Below are 13,170 nucleotides of genomic sequence, written 5' to 3'. Positions count from 1 at the left end.
TGTAACTGTTATGGGCTGGAGGGCAGTCTATGAGTGTGAGCCGCAGCATCATTAGGGGGTGATGCATCGGGCTTAGGCCCCAGTTCATGATTCAGATCCCCGAATCTCATCAGCTGCTTCCTTCTCAAATGGGGTGGGTGAGTGGTTGGTCACCTTTAATATTGCTGCTCCAACAGCAATGATCACTTCTCGTCACTGTCTCCTCCCTAAATTGCTGTGCTGGAGGGGAAAATAGATGCTTCAGCCCCTAGAATATCACCTGTCTCCTCCAGTTTCCCTTTGGGGAAGAGTCAGATGTAATTGATCTTGTGAGGGCATGAGAGAGTTTAATTATAACGGGGCTGTGGGCCTAGGTCCCAGATCTACTGAGCAGCTAGCAGTGCTCCTGAGTGTGGGCTTCACGTTTTACACTTTACACAGAATTTTGTGCGACTAACTTCACTGTGCTCTTTCATTCGTACTCCCAAGGCAGAGTCACTTTGCTCTTTAAATGCATGAGCTACTTTTTCTCCTTCATTTGTATGATGGTAAGCCAGACCCGAACACTATCAGTCACATGCGCGGTGTCACAAGGAGCATCGCTCTGCAGCAGAAACCTTTCCATTGATTCTCATCCTCGTGCGTCCCTTTTGGGAACGCTAAAACCCAAAAATATTTCAGAAAAGCAAAATGGCCTAAGCTGATTAGGAAAAGAGAACATGGATAAGCAAAGGTAATCGTATAATACAGGGAAGTGATTAAAAAGTGTCGGTTTCATTTGCTGTGAGTGTGTGCTTTGGTTTTCTTAGTTATATATACTGTGGATTTTTTTTTAAAAAAACAAAAATTAGGGCAGGAGGATTAAGTTGATAAAACAGAGCTACATCATTAAAGGTAGAACATTCGTTTGTTAAAATGATGTTTTAGGATAATGATTCTTAAGCTGTACAAAGATAATATGCACAAGGGAGGGAAAATCTACAGATGGCAATGTGAGAATTTTATGTACTAGCAGTAACAGCTGGAGGGGATGATGCCTGACTGGCTATAGTTTAAAACTCCCTGCTGTTTTGAACAGGGCAGAGGGAAAGATGCACGGGGAGATTTCTCACTATTGTCAGTCATGATTGTTCGTAGAAATATTGTCATGGAAGTCTGAAATCCTCAGCTCCAGACAAAATCAAGAACATGAGGATTCCCCTGCTGGGTCAGACTGAGATCCATTTAGTGCATCGGCCATTCTCTTTCCAGTCGTGAGAGCAGCCAAGTTAGTGCTCCTAGAAACTCACAACCAGGGGATGAAGATATAAGCCATTACCTGTTTGTTCCCAGGATCTGGTATTCAGAGGCATAAAGCTTCTGTACATGAGGGTTCCATTTAAATATCTCTTTCAAGTGAAGCCATTTCTTGAAACCTGAAGTCTCTTTCAGGTTTCATTTAAATACCTGTTTCAAGGGAAGTCCTGCCATATGGGTATCAAGGCTGAAGTGGGGAACTTGGGGCCGAAGGGGGCCCTCCAGAATATACAGTCTGTGACAATGAAATAGACATCCTTTATGTTGGAGACATCTCAGTCTGATTCTTCATAAGACAATCAGAAGAGCCCTGCTAATCAGACCAGCATCTCTAGTTCAGCATCCTGTTTCTTGCAGGGACCAATCAGCTGTTTTTAGGAAGCTCTTAAGCAGGAGATTAAGGCATACCCCTACAAGAGGCACCTTTGAAAGTTGTGACTCTTGTATATTTAGCAGGGGGAGAGCAATTGTCCCTATTCAGCCCAGCACAACCTTTCTGCAGTGTCTCTTGCTAGTGTCTCTTTTGTGTTCTTTTTTTTTTTAATTGTGAAACTTTTTGAGATAGAGAACCCTCTTCCATTTTACTTTTGCTATGTAATCCACTTTGAGAACTTGTGTTGAAAAGTGGCATATACATATTTTTAACAATATCCGCTGAGATCCAGCCTAATGAAGTCCTCACGCAAAGTCACAGAGATGCATGAAATTGCACTCTTGTGCTACTGCACAAAAGTTCCCCGCAAAACATGAGACATTCCACAGAATTACACACCTTGTGCAAGCTAGGAGCCTAGGGAGCTGCCTTATACAGAGTCAGACCACTGGTCCATCTAGCTTAGTATTGTCTTCACAGATTGGCAGTGGTTTCTTCAAGGAGTCTCTCCCAGCCCTATCTTGGAGATGCCAAGGAGGGACCTTGGAGTGTTCTGCATGCAGGCATGCAGATGCTCTTCCCAGAGTGGCTATATCCCCTAAAGGGAATATCTATGGATGTGCATGAGCCGGTTCGGCTCTTCCTCTAGGAAGCACCAAACTGGCTCCGGCACTAGCATTCAGTGGGGTGGAGAATGCTTTCCTTAAAAAGCAGTTTTTCAGAGCTTCAAAACTGAATCCCTCATGTTTTCCAGATGTTTTAATGTTCTAATCTGTGTTTTTATGGTAAACTGCCCAGAGACGTGAGTTTGGGGCGGTACATAAATCTGCTAAATAAATAAAATAAATGAGAGGTGTCCACAGAACCTGGCCCAACCACCACTACTGTTCCCTTGTCCGTGTTTTAAGTGAACAATCCACCTTCTTTTTTTTTAAGTCATGCAAATGTGTGTGCATTTGATCAATCCATTTGTCACTATTAGTGTTTTTAAAATGGAAAAAAATTAAAGTGTAAAACTACTCGCAGGATTGGTAGGAAGGAGGTTGTTTTGATGAAATCAGAGTTGGCCCTGTCAGATTTTACACCACTTCCTCCTGCGCTGAGGCTTTGAGGGGAGAGGAGGGGGCAGGTGACATGATGGCCAGACATGTTGGTTGGTACCGCTGGTACCATTGTGCAAGAGAATGGAAGGGAGCACCAAGGCAAAACACATGCACAAGCCGTCTCCCTAGACCAGGCCTGCTCCACTTTGGGCCCCCAGCTGTTTTTGGACTACAACTCCCATAATCCCCAGCCACAGTGGCCAATAACCTGGTTTTATGGGAGCTGTAGGCCAACATCTGCCGGAGGGCTGAAGTTAGGAATATAGGAACATAGGAAACTGCCATATACTGAGTCAGACCATTGGTCTATCTAGCTCAGTATTGTCTTCACAGACTGGCAGGGACTTCTCCAAGGTTGCAGGCAGGAATTTCTCTCAGCCCTATCTTGGAGAAGCCAGGGAGGGAACTTGAAACCTTCTGCTCTTCCCAGAGCGGCTTCATCCCCTGAGGGGAATATCTTCCAGTGCTCACACATCAAGTCTCCCATTCAGATGCAACCAGGGCAGACCCTGCTTAGCTATGGGGACAAGTCATGCCTGCTACCATAAGACCAGCTCTCCTCTCCTGAGCAGCCCTGTCTTAGACCAAGAAGCAGATGGGTCGTTTCAGTTACTCACAACAATAATAATAAAACACAAAGATACTAAAAGGCCCAGGGGGGAAATACAGCTGCAATCCTATGCACTCTTACTTGGGAGGAAGCCCATTGAACCAAATTGTTTACTTCTGAGTAAACCCAGCAAGCCTGCAAACTGTTATCAAAACTAAAAACAAAAATCAGCTACTCTTTTATCACACACATAATATGCTTTAAACCTGAAATGTCAAGATAAGATCCGGATGCAGGTTGCGGTTGTGCGAACAGCACCTTGCTGATGTGGTGCAAGACAGTGTCAAAACCTAGATTGTATGAATGCACACTGAGCCTATACAGAGTGAAGCAATTGTATATGGAAAGCACCTTGGAGAGGGAAAGGAGTTGGATACCCTGATGGTGCTCCCAGAGCAGCCTTAGTGCTCTGAAAGTGTTCCATTTGACGTCACCCTTAGCAAGGTGGACAAAACAGAGATGATGGCAGGGAACCAAACCTGAATGAGAAGCACTGAATAGTAATAGGGTAACCAGCAGTACCAAGTGCAGGAAAACTGATGTTATTTTTGTTCTGGCACATGCTTTGGAAACATGGGCTTTGTAGAGAGAGATAAACAGGTGCAGGGAACGGCTTGATGCATGGTTATGGAAATTCTATTCCAGGCATACAAACCTTCTTTGGTATGTGCTAAAACAGAGGTTCTTAACCTGGGGCTTGTGGATCTTCTAGGGGCCCATGGGGTAGCTCCAGGTGGTCCGTGGAACATCTTTGCTGCACTGAATTTAATGTGCTTCCTGCTGAGCTGCAATGAATATAGTTCCTGAAAATAACTATTCCAAGCAATGTCTCTTCCCCACCTCAACTCTAATATTCACTGGAGCCTTAAGAAAATATATTATGTAAAAGGAGTGGGGTTCCATGGGTAATGCCTGAGGATCGGGGGTGGGGGTGGGGGGGGGTTTGAGGTGCAAAAAGGGTGAGATCCCAAGCATTAGAAGCTATTCCAGACTACAAATTTGTCTGTCTTGGTGGATTTCTCCGAGGCACATCCTGGTCCTGTTTATGGTTGAGAATCCCAGCATGGGGACTGGAGTAGCAAGTGCAGATTGCACAAGTGGGAAGACGCCTGTGGCTGCCACCTGAAGTTCTGGTATTTATCTAAAAGCTTGATCCTGAAGCTCTCTAAAACAGGCCTGGCCAACTTCTATGCTCTCAGGAGCCACCCTGCTCTCAAGACAGGTCTTTGGAAGCCAGAAATTCTATTCTATTCCATTCTATTCTGCTCTGCAAATGGATCTCTTCACAAGTGGCCCTGCTTCTTAATGAAACTGCTACCATCTAGAAGGGAAGGCTTCAAAGTTACTGAGCATGTGCAGTAATGTGCAGCATTACAAAGATGCGCATTTGCATACATCACATACAAAAGACAAAGGAGAGAGGTGCCATTGAAGTGAACCATTACGCATGAAGCTGGGAACAAACCTCTGATCATACCTTGATTCACATCTGGTAGGGTTGCTAGTTGCTAGTTACAGTTGCTTCCGGGATCTGATCCTCCTGCTGGCCATTCCTAGCCTAAGTGTGTCATTCATACTTTAAACACTTTGACAACCTCACTCTCTTTTTGAAGTTTGTTACTTTAGTAAAAGATCGCAAGATGTCTTATATTCATTGCCTTTTCTAGCACCATAAAGACGGTAAACAGTTTAGTTGCTCTCTAGTGCTCCCTCTAAAGGCATGTGCATGCACACACAAATTATTTTTTTAAAATGTAAGCTCAGTTAATTTAGATCCCACTCAGATTGTATCAGGAAGGCCCCATTCCGAATGTACATTTGTGCACACTGTCTTGATACTGCCACCCAGAACAAGACTCATTCCACATCCAGAGGGGGGAAAAAATTAGAGGAACACTGTAGCTCTCTCTTTTTCATATAAAAGCAGAACCTGCGTTGCTAAACTTTTTTCTTGGTTTTTTTCTCAAGTCAACAAGAGCTGAAGACATTCGACATCTTGAAAGGCTGTACCACCCAGATGAACTGCAGGTTAAGAACAGATTAACACAAACCGTCATGCACAATGTGTTACCCGCAAATAGAACATTATATTTAGTTCTTAGGATTTAGACTGTGGATGGACTGGAAGAGGAAAGCATAATTGACTCTCCTGATGTGTTAGATTTAAAATCAAGGAGGTGGTTCAGATGATACTTTGAACTGGCCTCTCATACGTTTTAATGTAGCAAATAAAAAGGAAGCATCCTGAATGAAAAATAAGGCTACATTTTATAGTCCAGAACTGGGGTCAATCTCTCTCTCTCTCTCTCTCTCTCTCTCTCTCACACACACACACACACACACACACACACACACACTTATTTATTTATTTGATTTATATAGTTTAAAACCAAACTATAAAACAACATAAAACCAATTAACAATTTAAAACATTTAAAACAGTTAAAAACCCTGGAGGATCAGGCCACACATTTACAACAATTTAAAAACCCTGGAAGGCCAGGCCAAACAGAAAGGTTTCACAGGCTCTCTTGAAAGCCATTCAAATTACACATTTCTGCCAGGAGCGCAGTCCCCAGCCCAGGGGCAGCTACATAGAAGGCCCTCCTCTGAGTCGCCACCAGACATGCTGGTGGTGACTGGAGATGGACCTCCTCGGATGACCTTAATGTGAGGTGGGGATCATGCAGAAGAAGGTGCTAAGATAACTTGGACCTAAGCCATTCAGGCCTGTAAAGGTAATAACCAGCACTTTGTATTTTGCCTGGAAACATATTGGCAGCCAATGCAACTATTTGAAAACAGGCACATTATGGTTTCTCCGGGTTGCCCCAGAGACCAATCTGGCTGCCGCATTTTGAACGAACTGAAGTTTCTGATCTACGTACAAAGGCAGCCCCACATAGAGCGCATTGCAATAGTCAAGCCTGGAGGTTACCAGCTGATGGATGCACCAGTGTTTTGAGGTCATCCTCTTCAGGGAAGGGACGCAGCTGTCGGATCAGCCAAAGCTGATAGAAATATTGCAGGGGAGCAACAGCAGGAGAGAGGGCATGCCTTCACCTCTTGCCTGTGAGCTTCCCAGAGGCATCTAGTGGGCCACTGTGGGAAACAAGATGCTGGACTAGATCAGACCTGGGCCTGATCCAGCAGGGCTGTTCTTATGTTCTGATCACCTGACAGTGCAATTCTATACAGAGATGCCATCAGAATCCTCTCTAGGCCCACATAGCAACGATTTCCTGCCTTCCTGTGACATTTCAGACATTCCTTTACTTCCCTGTGGCTTTGCTGTTTTCTGCTTCTCTTGCAGCCTCCTTAGAGAACTCTTGTGGAGGAGAGTAATGAGGAGAGGGATAAGGTTTGCATACTCCTTTCCCCAGACTTCGTCCCCCTGGTAACCGTCCTTTCAAGATAAATGTCTCTCTTGTACTGGGAAACTCTTGAGGCAAGGCAAAGTAGGAAGGCAGGCAGAAAAATATGCCAGAAAACTCTCTTACTGAAGAGTCAGTTGTTTAAATTCCATTCTGTTTTTATGGAGAGCTCTGATGTGTCCGCTTCACATTGCAACAGGCTCCCGATCAAAGCAGTATTAACCACATCAGTTTTGCGGTTGTACTAAAGATGCTGAAAGAATGACGTCTTTCAGCATCTTTCGGGCATCCACGGGGTGTGGCAGCTCAGCGGTAGAGCATCTGCTTTTCATCTCCAGGTAGAGCTGAGAAAAAATATTGCCTGAAACCCTGGAAAAGCATTGTCAGTCAGATTACTACTAGAAATATGACTGTGTATATGCCACTTTTCAACAACAACAACAAAGTCCTCAAAGCTTTCTTATTAATCTAGCAAAAGAATACTAAGAAAATATGGTTCTTTTTAGACCTCTCAATCTAAAAAGAAACACACCCGCAAAAGCCACCGAAGGGATGCAGTGCTGGGACTGAATAGAGTCATTTTCTTTCCCCATGCTACATATAAAAGAATCACCATTTTGAAAAGTGCCACTTTGCCTAGGTAGGAGAGGGTACCTAGTAGATGATGATACTGAGAGAGAGGTTTGGAGCTAGGGGGACTAATGATCTGACTCAGTAGACAGCCGGTTCCTATGTGCCTAATAAACATTACACAATTAATGGCTGACATTCACACTAACACTGCACATGTGCAAAATGTCGTGCAAGAATAAAGATGTTGCGCTAGCTAGCTGTGCCTGCATTGAGCACTGTTGGGAGACCTCTTCCTCAGTCCATATACGCTGCAGGGAACATTTGCACAAGGGCACAACTTTAGGATTTGGCACAACTGTGTTATTTTCTTGTGGATGCCCAACTTTGTTGTGCAGACACAGATTTAGTCTGGATCTCGGCCAATGGAAATATGCAAAATTGCTAAATCCACATGATTTTTACAGGTTGCAGAGTTTGTGCAGAGTTTCCATCGCCTTGGCATGGAATTTGTGCCTTTTAAAAAAAGCATGGAGTACATTCACCCCTGCTTATTTTGAACATCCCCTTTGTCTGTCTGAAGCGGGACAAGAGTTGTGCGAAACTCCCGTATTTCAATAAGTCTTTTAAATCTGCAATTCATTCATGTGATCTCTCCAGGGCACTTTCCAGATTACGCGCTAGAAAAGGGGTAAAATACTTTGGCTTGGCAGGACTGTATTGAAAACAATCCCCAGAATCTTAAACTCCTACAATGGAAAATACAGCTATTTTTCTGCAATGGACTGGCGATGCCGTAGCAGTATATTGCAAAGATTTATTTTTTTTTAAAGGCATCGAAAATGTGAACGGCACCTTGCTGTCAGCGCAGGGACTTCAGTGTCACAACACAGGAGGTATGGAAGCACACTTAGCAGATCTTTAGTGGCACTGTTGTAGGGTTTAATCTGGAAAGCACCCTGGCAAATGGCCCCAGAGCTTTGCTTAGAGTGCTAAGACAAAGAAAAGGAAGAGCAAGGGCCCATAATCAGCTGGAAATCATCAACCCTCTCAGAAGGCACATACTGGGTCATCGTTTGAGTATCGGTGGAACAGGAGCTTCAAAGACACAGAGTTGTTCTCCAACACTTTCAGATTAGTAAGAACTTGGACTTGAAAAGAACATTCTGTGATCTTCAATGAGAATAAGTAACAAACATCTGTTATTTGAGTCACTGCAGGATGGACAACTAAAGGGGCCTGTTTGTGACAGGAAATGAACAATCTGATTTTCTTTGGTAAAAAAAAAAGATCCCTAAAATACTGACTTTGCAAGGAACAATCTAATATTATAAGGATGTAAATCCTTCTGATTGCTAGGAACACTCTATTACAGTGGTGTAATGCAATCTGATACAGCTGCTTTCAAGCGGTGTTCCAGAGAGCCTGGGTTTCTAAGGGACTTATCAGGGGTACCTCCACAAGCAGGAGGGTCATGGTGGACAGAATTCCCTTCATAAGGACATAAGAATAGCCTTGTTGGATAAGACCCAAGGAGCCCCATCTAGTCCAGCATCCTGTTTCAGACAGTGGCCCACCAGATGCCTCTGGGGAGCCCACAGGCAAGAAGTATGTGCATGCCCTCTCTCCTGCTGTTGCTCCCCTGCAGCTGGGTTTGAGAGGCATCATGCCTCTGAGGCTGGAGATGGCCCACAGCCACCAGACTGGCCCACAGCCACCAGACAAGACAGCTTGTCTGGCAGTACCTATTGCCGCCTATAAAGTGCAGCCACAGGGGTGTGTGGGGCTTCATTGCGGTGCACTGAAGGAATCTCCCATGAGTTGAGTGCTCTAGATGCCCGATTCTGGGGTTGAAGGTGCTTAAGGTTAAGGGTTTAAATTGGGCTAGTGGGGGCAAAAACACCAGGATTGGGAGTGATCCCAGCGCTCCACACAAGCAGCCCAACCCAGGCTGGGCTGTTCTATCCTGGGTTGGGGTGCTCGTGTGAATAGCCTTGGTGGCTGACATACAGAGCAAAGTGCAACAAGAGAGTAGTCTAACAGAACTTCTTGCTAATTGCACTGGTGCAGCAAGGAAGCAGCAATTTTTGACTCTCTCCCCTTCCCCAGGAAGCCCTCTGTGCCACCCAAAAATATGTCCCCGTAAATTGTGCAGCCCTCAGGGACATATTTTCAGATAGCAAATTAAAAATTGCTTCTTCCCTGCTGCATTGGTGCGGTTAGCTTGAAAACTGCTTTTAGGCCGCTCTCTTGCTGTACCAGTGCAACCTTACTCTGTATGTCAGCCACTGTTTCGTTAGCACCTTGCCATTTGAAGCCAAATTAACATATACCCTTCCTGATTTGAGGCTAATTAATTCTCTTTTAAATGAAGAATGGGAACATAGTTTTTGGTCCCTGGCTTAAAATGTAAAGTCAAGCTTAATCTCCTTGCTACTTGCCTCACTGCAGAATTTTTTGGATCTGGAACCCAGATATCCTTTAACCCAGCATTGTCTCTAGCTCGTTAGGTAGCTGGTTTCCTGTCCTAACAAGCAAACTCTGCTTGTCCACATTAGGTAGTTCAGGTACAGCCATCTGATCTCTCTTGACCAAAATCGATTTGGATGGATGAGAAAGTGTCTTCTGAACAACCCTGTTCTTGCAGAAAAGTTTGCAAGCAGAGCGTGCAGGACACAACTGTGGGGAATATTTCAGATGTTTCTGGAGTGCTTGAATAGAAGCTGGTCTGACAACCGCTGTCACTCAGTTTAACCTCCCACGCTGCAGATGATTATGCCTTGAACTAGAGAGAAGATTTTTGAGTTTACTCTTAACTGCATAGGACAATCCATTGCTAGATTCGTCATCCTTGCTGTAGATTTTTCTAATTAGTGCTACATCCTAGGGATTTTCCATGTACTGTAATCCAATTTGGAAATACAAGCAGTATCCCTTGCACTCCAAGAAAGCAAAGCTCTAAAGGAACTTCCTCCTAGCAGGTGGCATGCAATTAATATAGTTGGTAATGAAAGATTGAAGGCCGTCACTAATACTAGAAATTGGGGCTTATCACCCAATTAAATACATCAGTTGGTTTAATTCATTGACTGATTAACTGATCAGTTCATTCAACATAAGAAGCTGTCTTTTGCTGAGTCAGACCATCGGTCCATCTAGCTCAGTACTGTCTACACTGAGTGGCACTGGCTCTCCAAGGTTTGGGAGTCTTTCCCAAACCTATATGGAGATGCCAAGGATTGAGTTTGGGACCTTCTACATACAAAGCAGATGCTCTACCAGTGAGCTATGGCCACATCCCAGTAGCTCAGTGATAGAACATGGTTGATTAAATGTTCATAAATCTACAAAACAATAATTCTGAAGCAAAAAGCCATGCTTTAAAAAATTATTTTTAGATAATACATGTTTATAATGCCTCTTCTAAGATGTTATTTCCCACCTGCATTTTTATAAGTTCATTCAAAAATAGTAATGTAGTTTTTCAATTAATTGCCTCATTAATTGGGGCGGCTTTCTAGCTGATTAAAAGAGCCATTAGAATGTCCTATGGCTAAATACAATAAAAGCGATAGGTTTTTAAATCAATTCATCTAGCCCTACTGGATGAACTGATGAAATCTTTCTGATTATGATAGTATGTTGTTGCTTTTAATTTGTTGTTCACTGCCCTGGGCAGTATATAAGCCAGCGTGGTGGTGTGGTTAGAGTGTTGGATTAGGACCGAGGAGACCTGAGTTCAAATCCCCATCCAGCCATGATACTTGCTTAGTGACTCTGGGCCAGTCACTTTTCTCTCAGCCTAACCTACTTCACAGGGTTGTTGTGAGGAGGAACCTAAGTATGTAGTACACTGCTCTGGGCTTCTTGGAGGAAGAGCGGGATATAAACGTAATAAATAAATAAATAAATAGCAATGACTGACTGAATGAATGAATACTGAAAATCTGTATTTCTAGTGCATAAATTTCTAGCCAATCTCTTGCATTCATTCAGAACTTTTCAATGTTCTAATGGGTTTCCCCTACTCAACAAAATAATTGTTGAAACCTTCCTAAATATGTAGAGTGTGCTCATGGGCTTAAGGAGAAACAGATGTTTTTAAAATGTCATTAAAAGGAATTAAAATGGAATTGTGGCAAAATACCCACAATATGTTTTACAAGTGCCAGAGGAAAAAAGCTTGGAGAAAAACAATTAGATCATTACGCAGTTAATCTACATCATTGGCAGTCAACACAACTGGACACTTCAGGGCCTTGAGTCTTGGGGTAAGACGGGAAAGCTTACCTTCTTGCCCTTACAGCATTGTTTTAATTGCCGAAGCCTTTAAAATGAAACCACCAACATTTTTGTTTTTTACATGCAGTAAAACACAGGGGCCTTCCTCAAGATCAGTGATAAGGGCTACCAGGAGGGCAGTGGGGAAGGCAGAAGAAGTCCTCCGGATCTGGAAGGGTCAGGGCACCTAGATGGTCCACTGTTTCCCCTGGCAGCATGGAGATGCAGGGGTCGGGACATATTATCCCGGCCCCCAAACTCCCACAATGCACCACGCGAGTGCACGGTGCATTGTAGGGATATCCCTAGCAACAGACAGGTACCCATCAGTGTTGTCATATGATGAAATAAACAGTACTAAGGGAACGCTCGCTCCCTTAACCTCATTTAGGAGGTGGGCTCCATAGGTGGGTTTGCTGCAGAGGCATTGCCGGGAGCCACTTGCCTCCCACTGGTTCTTAGGCACAGCCAAGAACTTGGCTGCCTTAGTCTTGGCTACACATGAGAACAGCCTCACAGAGGGTTAGCATCCAGACTATGGACCGGGTCTCACGATCTGAGAGACCCGATTTGGGGCGGTGAGCGGGAAGAGCGGGCTAAGCCCACACTCCCCCCTCACAAACAGGGAGGGAGCCCTGGGCGGCTGGATTGGCCGCCCACACAATTGCCAGCTCCGAAATGGAGCCGGTGGGTTCTGGGGAGCTTGGGGGCCATGCAACCCCCGGAAGCCCCAGTATGTCCTGCGCGAGACTCCCGGAGCTGGGAGGCGGCTTTTCGCCTCCCCTCTGGGGGTCTACTCGTGAGTATGCACGGTGCGAAGCCACACCACAGCTACTCATGATTCTAAAAACCAGGTTTGCGGAGCGCTCGCTCTGCAACCCTGGTTTTGGGGCAGGGGTTCTTGAGCGGGTTACCCGCTCCAGAACCACCAAGCTCGCAGACGAGCCTGGTGGTTCTGACGATCGGCAAAAATCGGGCTAGCAGAGGCTAGCCCGATTTTTGCTGATCGTCAGAGTAGCCCCTATGTTAGTCATCCCATTAAAATTAATGGGACTTAAGTTAGTCATGTCTTACCTGTCTGGTTAGTTTCAGTTATACTTAGCCATGACAAACTAGTCTGGATTCTGCTCATTGGTGCTTTCAGAGAAGACACATGGGATTCCATTCTGACATGCACATGAAAAATATGACCATAAAGTACAAGTACTGAGTGATATATAAGAAGCAAGCTTAGAAAGAAGGCACTCCCTGTAAATCTCAGTTGAGTTCTCATCATTTTGTACAATGCGGGGCTCTTTCTTTTATTATCATGCAGATTTTATTTTCTCTCTCTCATTTTCTATTGTTAGATTAGAATATATTATCCTGTAAATGGCTGACTAAATGGCTCACAGCTTTATTGAACAAAGGTATGAATTCTAACTTGCAGCTCAGGTGGGCGATTCAGTACTGTGGTTTCATCATGATTTAATTACAACAGAATCACCAGGGACGTCAATACACTGAGTTTCTTTAATCTGATAAACTAAAGCCATGAGGTGGAGATACATGGGTGACGGCATAGGGGGAGATAGACCCTTTTGA

General features: G+C 44.4%; 1 protein-coding gene across 8 annotated transcripts in view; it reads left to right on the top strand.

Moving 5' to 3' along the window:
* The window catches only part of PEX5L (peroxisomal biogenesis factor 5 like), a 263,400-nt gene that overhangs the window by 108,868 nt on the left and 141,362 nt on the right, over nucleotides 1-13,170 (top strand). For 2 of the 8 annotated variants that reach the window (XM_053312293.1, XM_053312292.1), the window contains exon 2: nucleotides 5,330-5,389. The exons of the other annotated variants lie outside the window; for them this stretch is intronic. The gene's annotated coding sequence lies outside the window, so the exon portion shown is untranslated. The remainder of the gene's footprint in view (nucleotides 1-5,329; nucleotides 5,390-13,170) is intronic. 8 annotated transcript variants of the gene reach the window in all.

This window comes from Hemicordylus capensis, chromosome 3, assembly GCF_027244095.1.
Source record: "Hemicordylus capensis ecotype Gifberg chromosome 3, rHemCap1.1.pri, whole genome shotgun sequence".
Lineage (NCBI taxonomy): Eukaryota > Metazoa > Chordata > Lepidosauria > Squamata > Cordylidae > Hemicordylus > Hemicordylus capensis.
The sequence above is the reverse complement of the archived record's forward strand: the minus strand, read 5'-3'. Positions and strand labels throughout refer to the sequence as shown.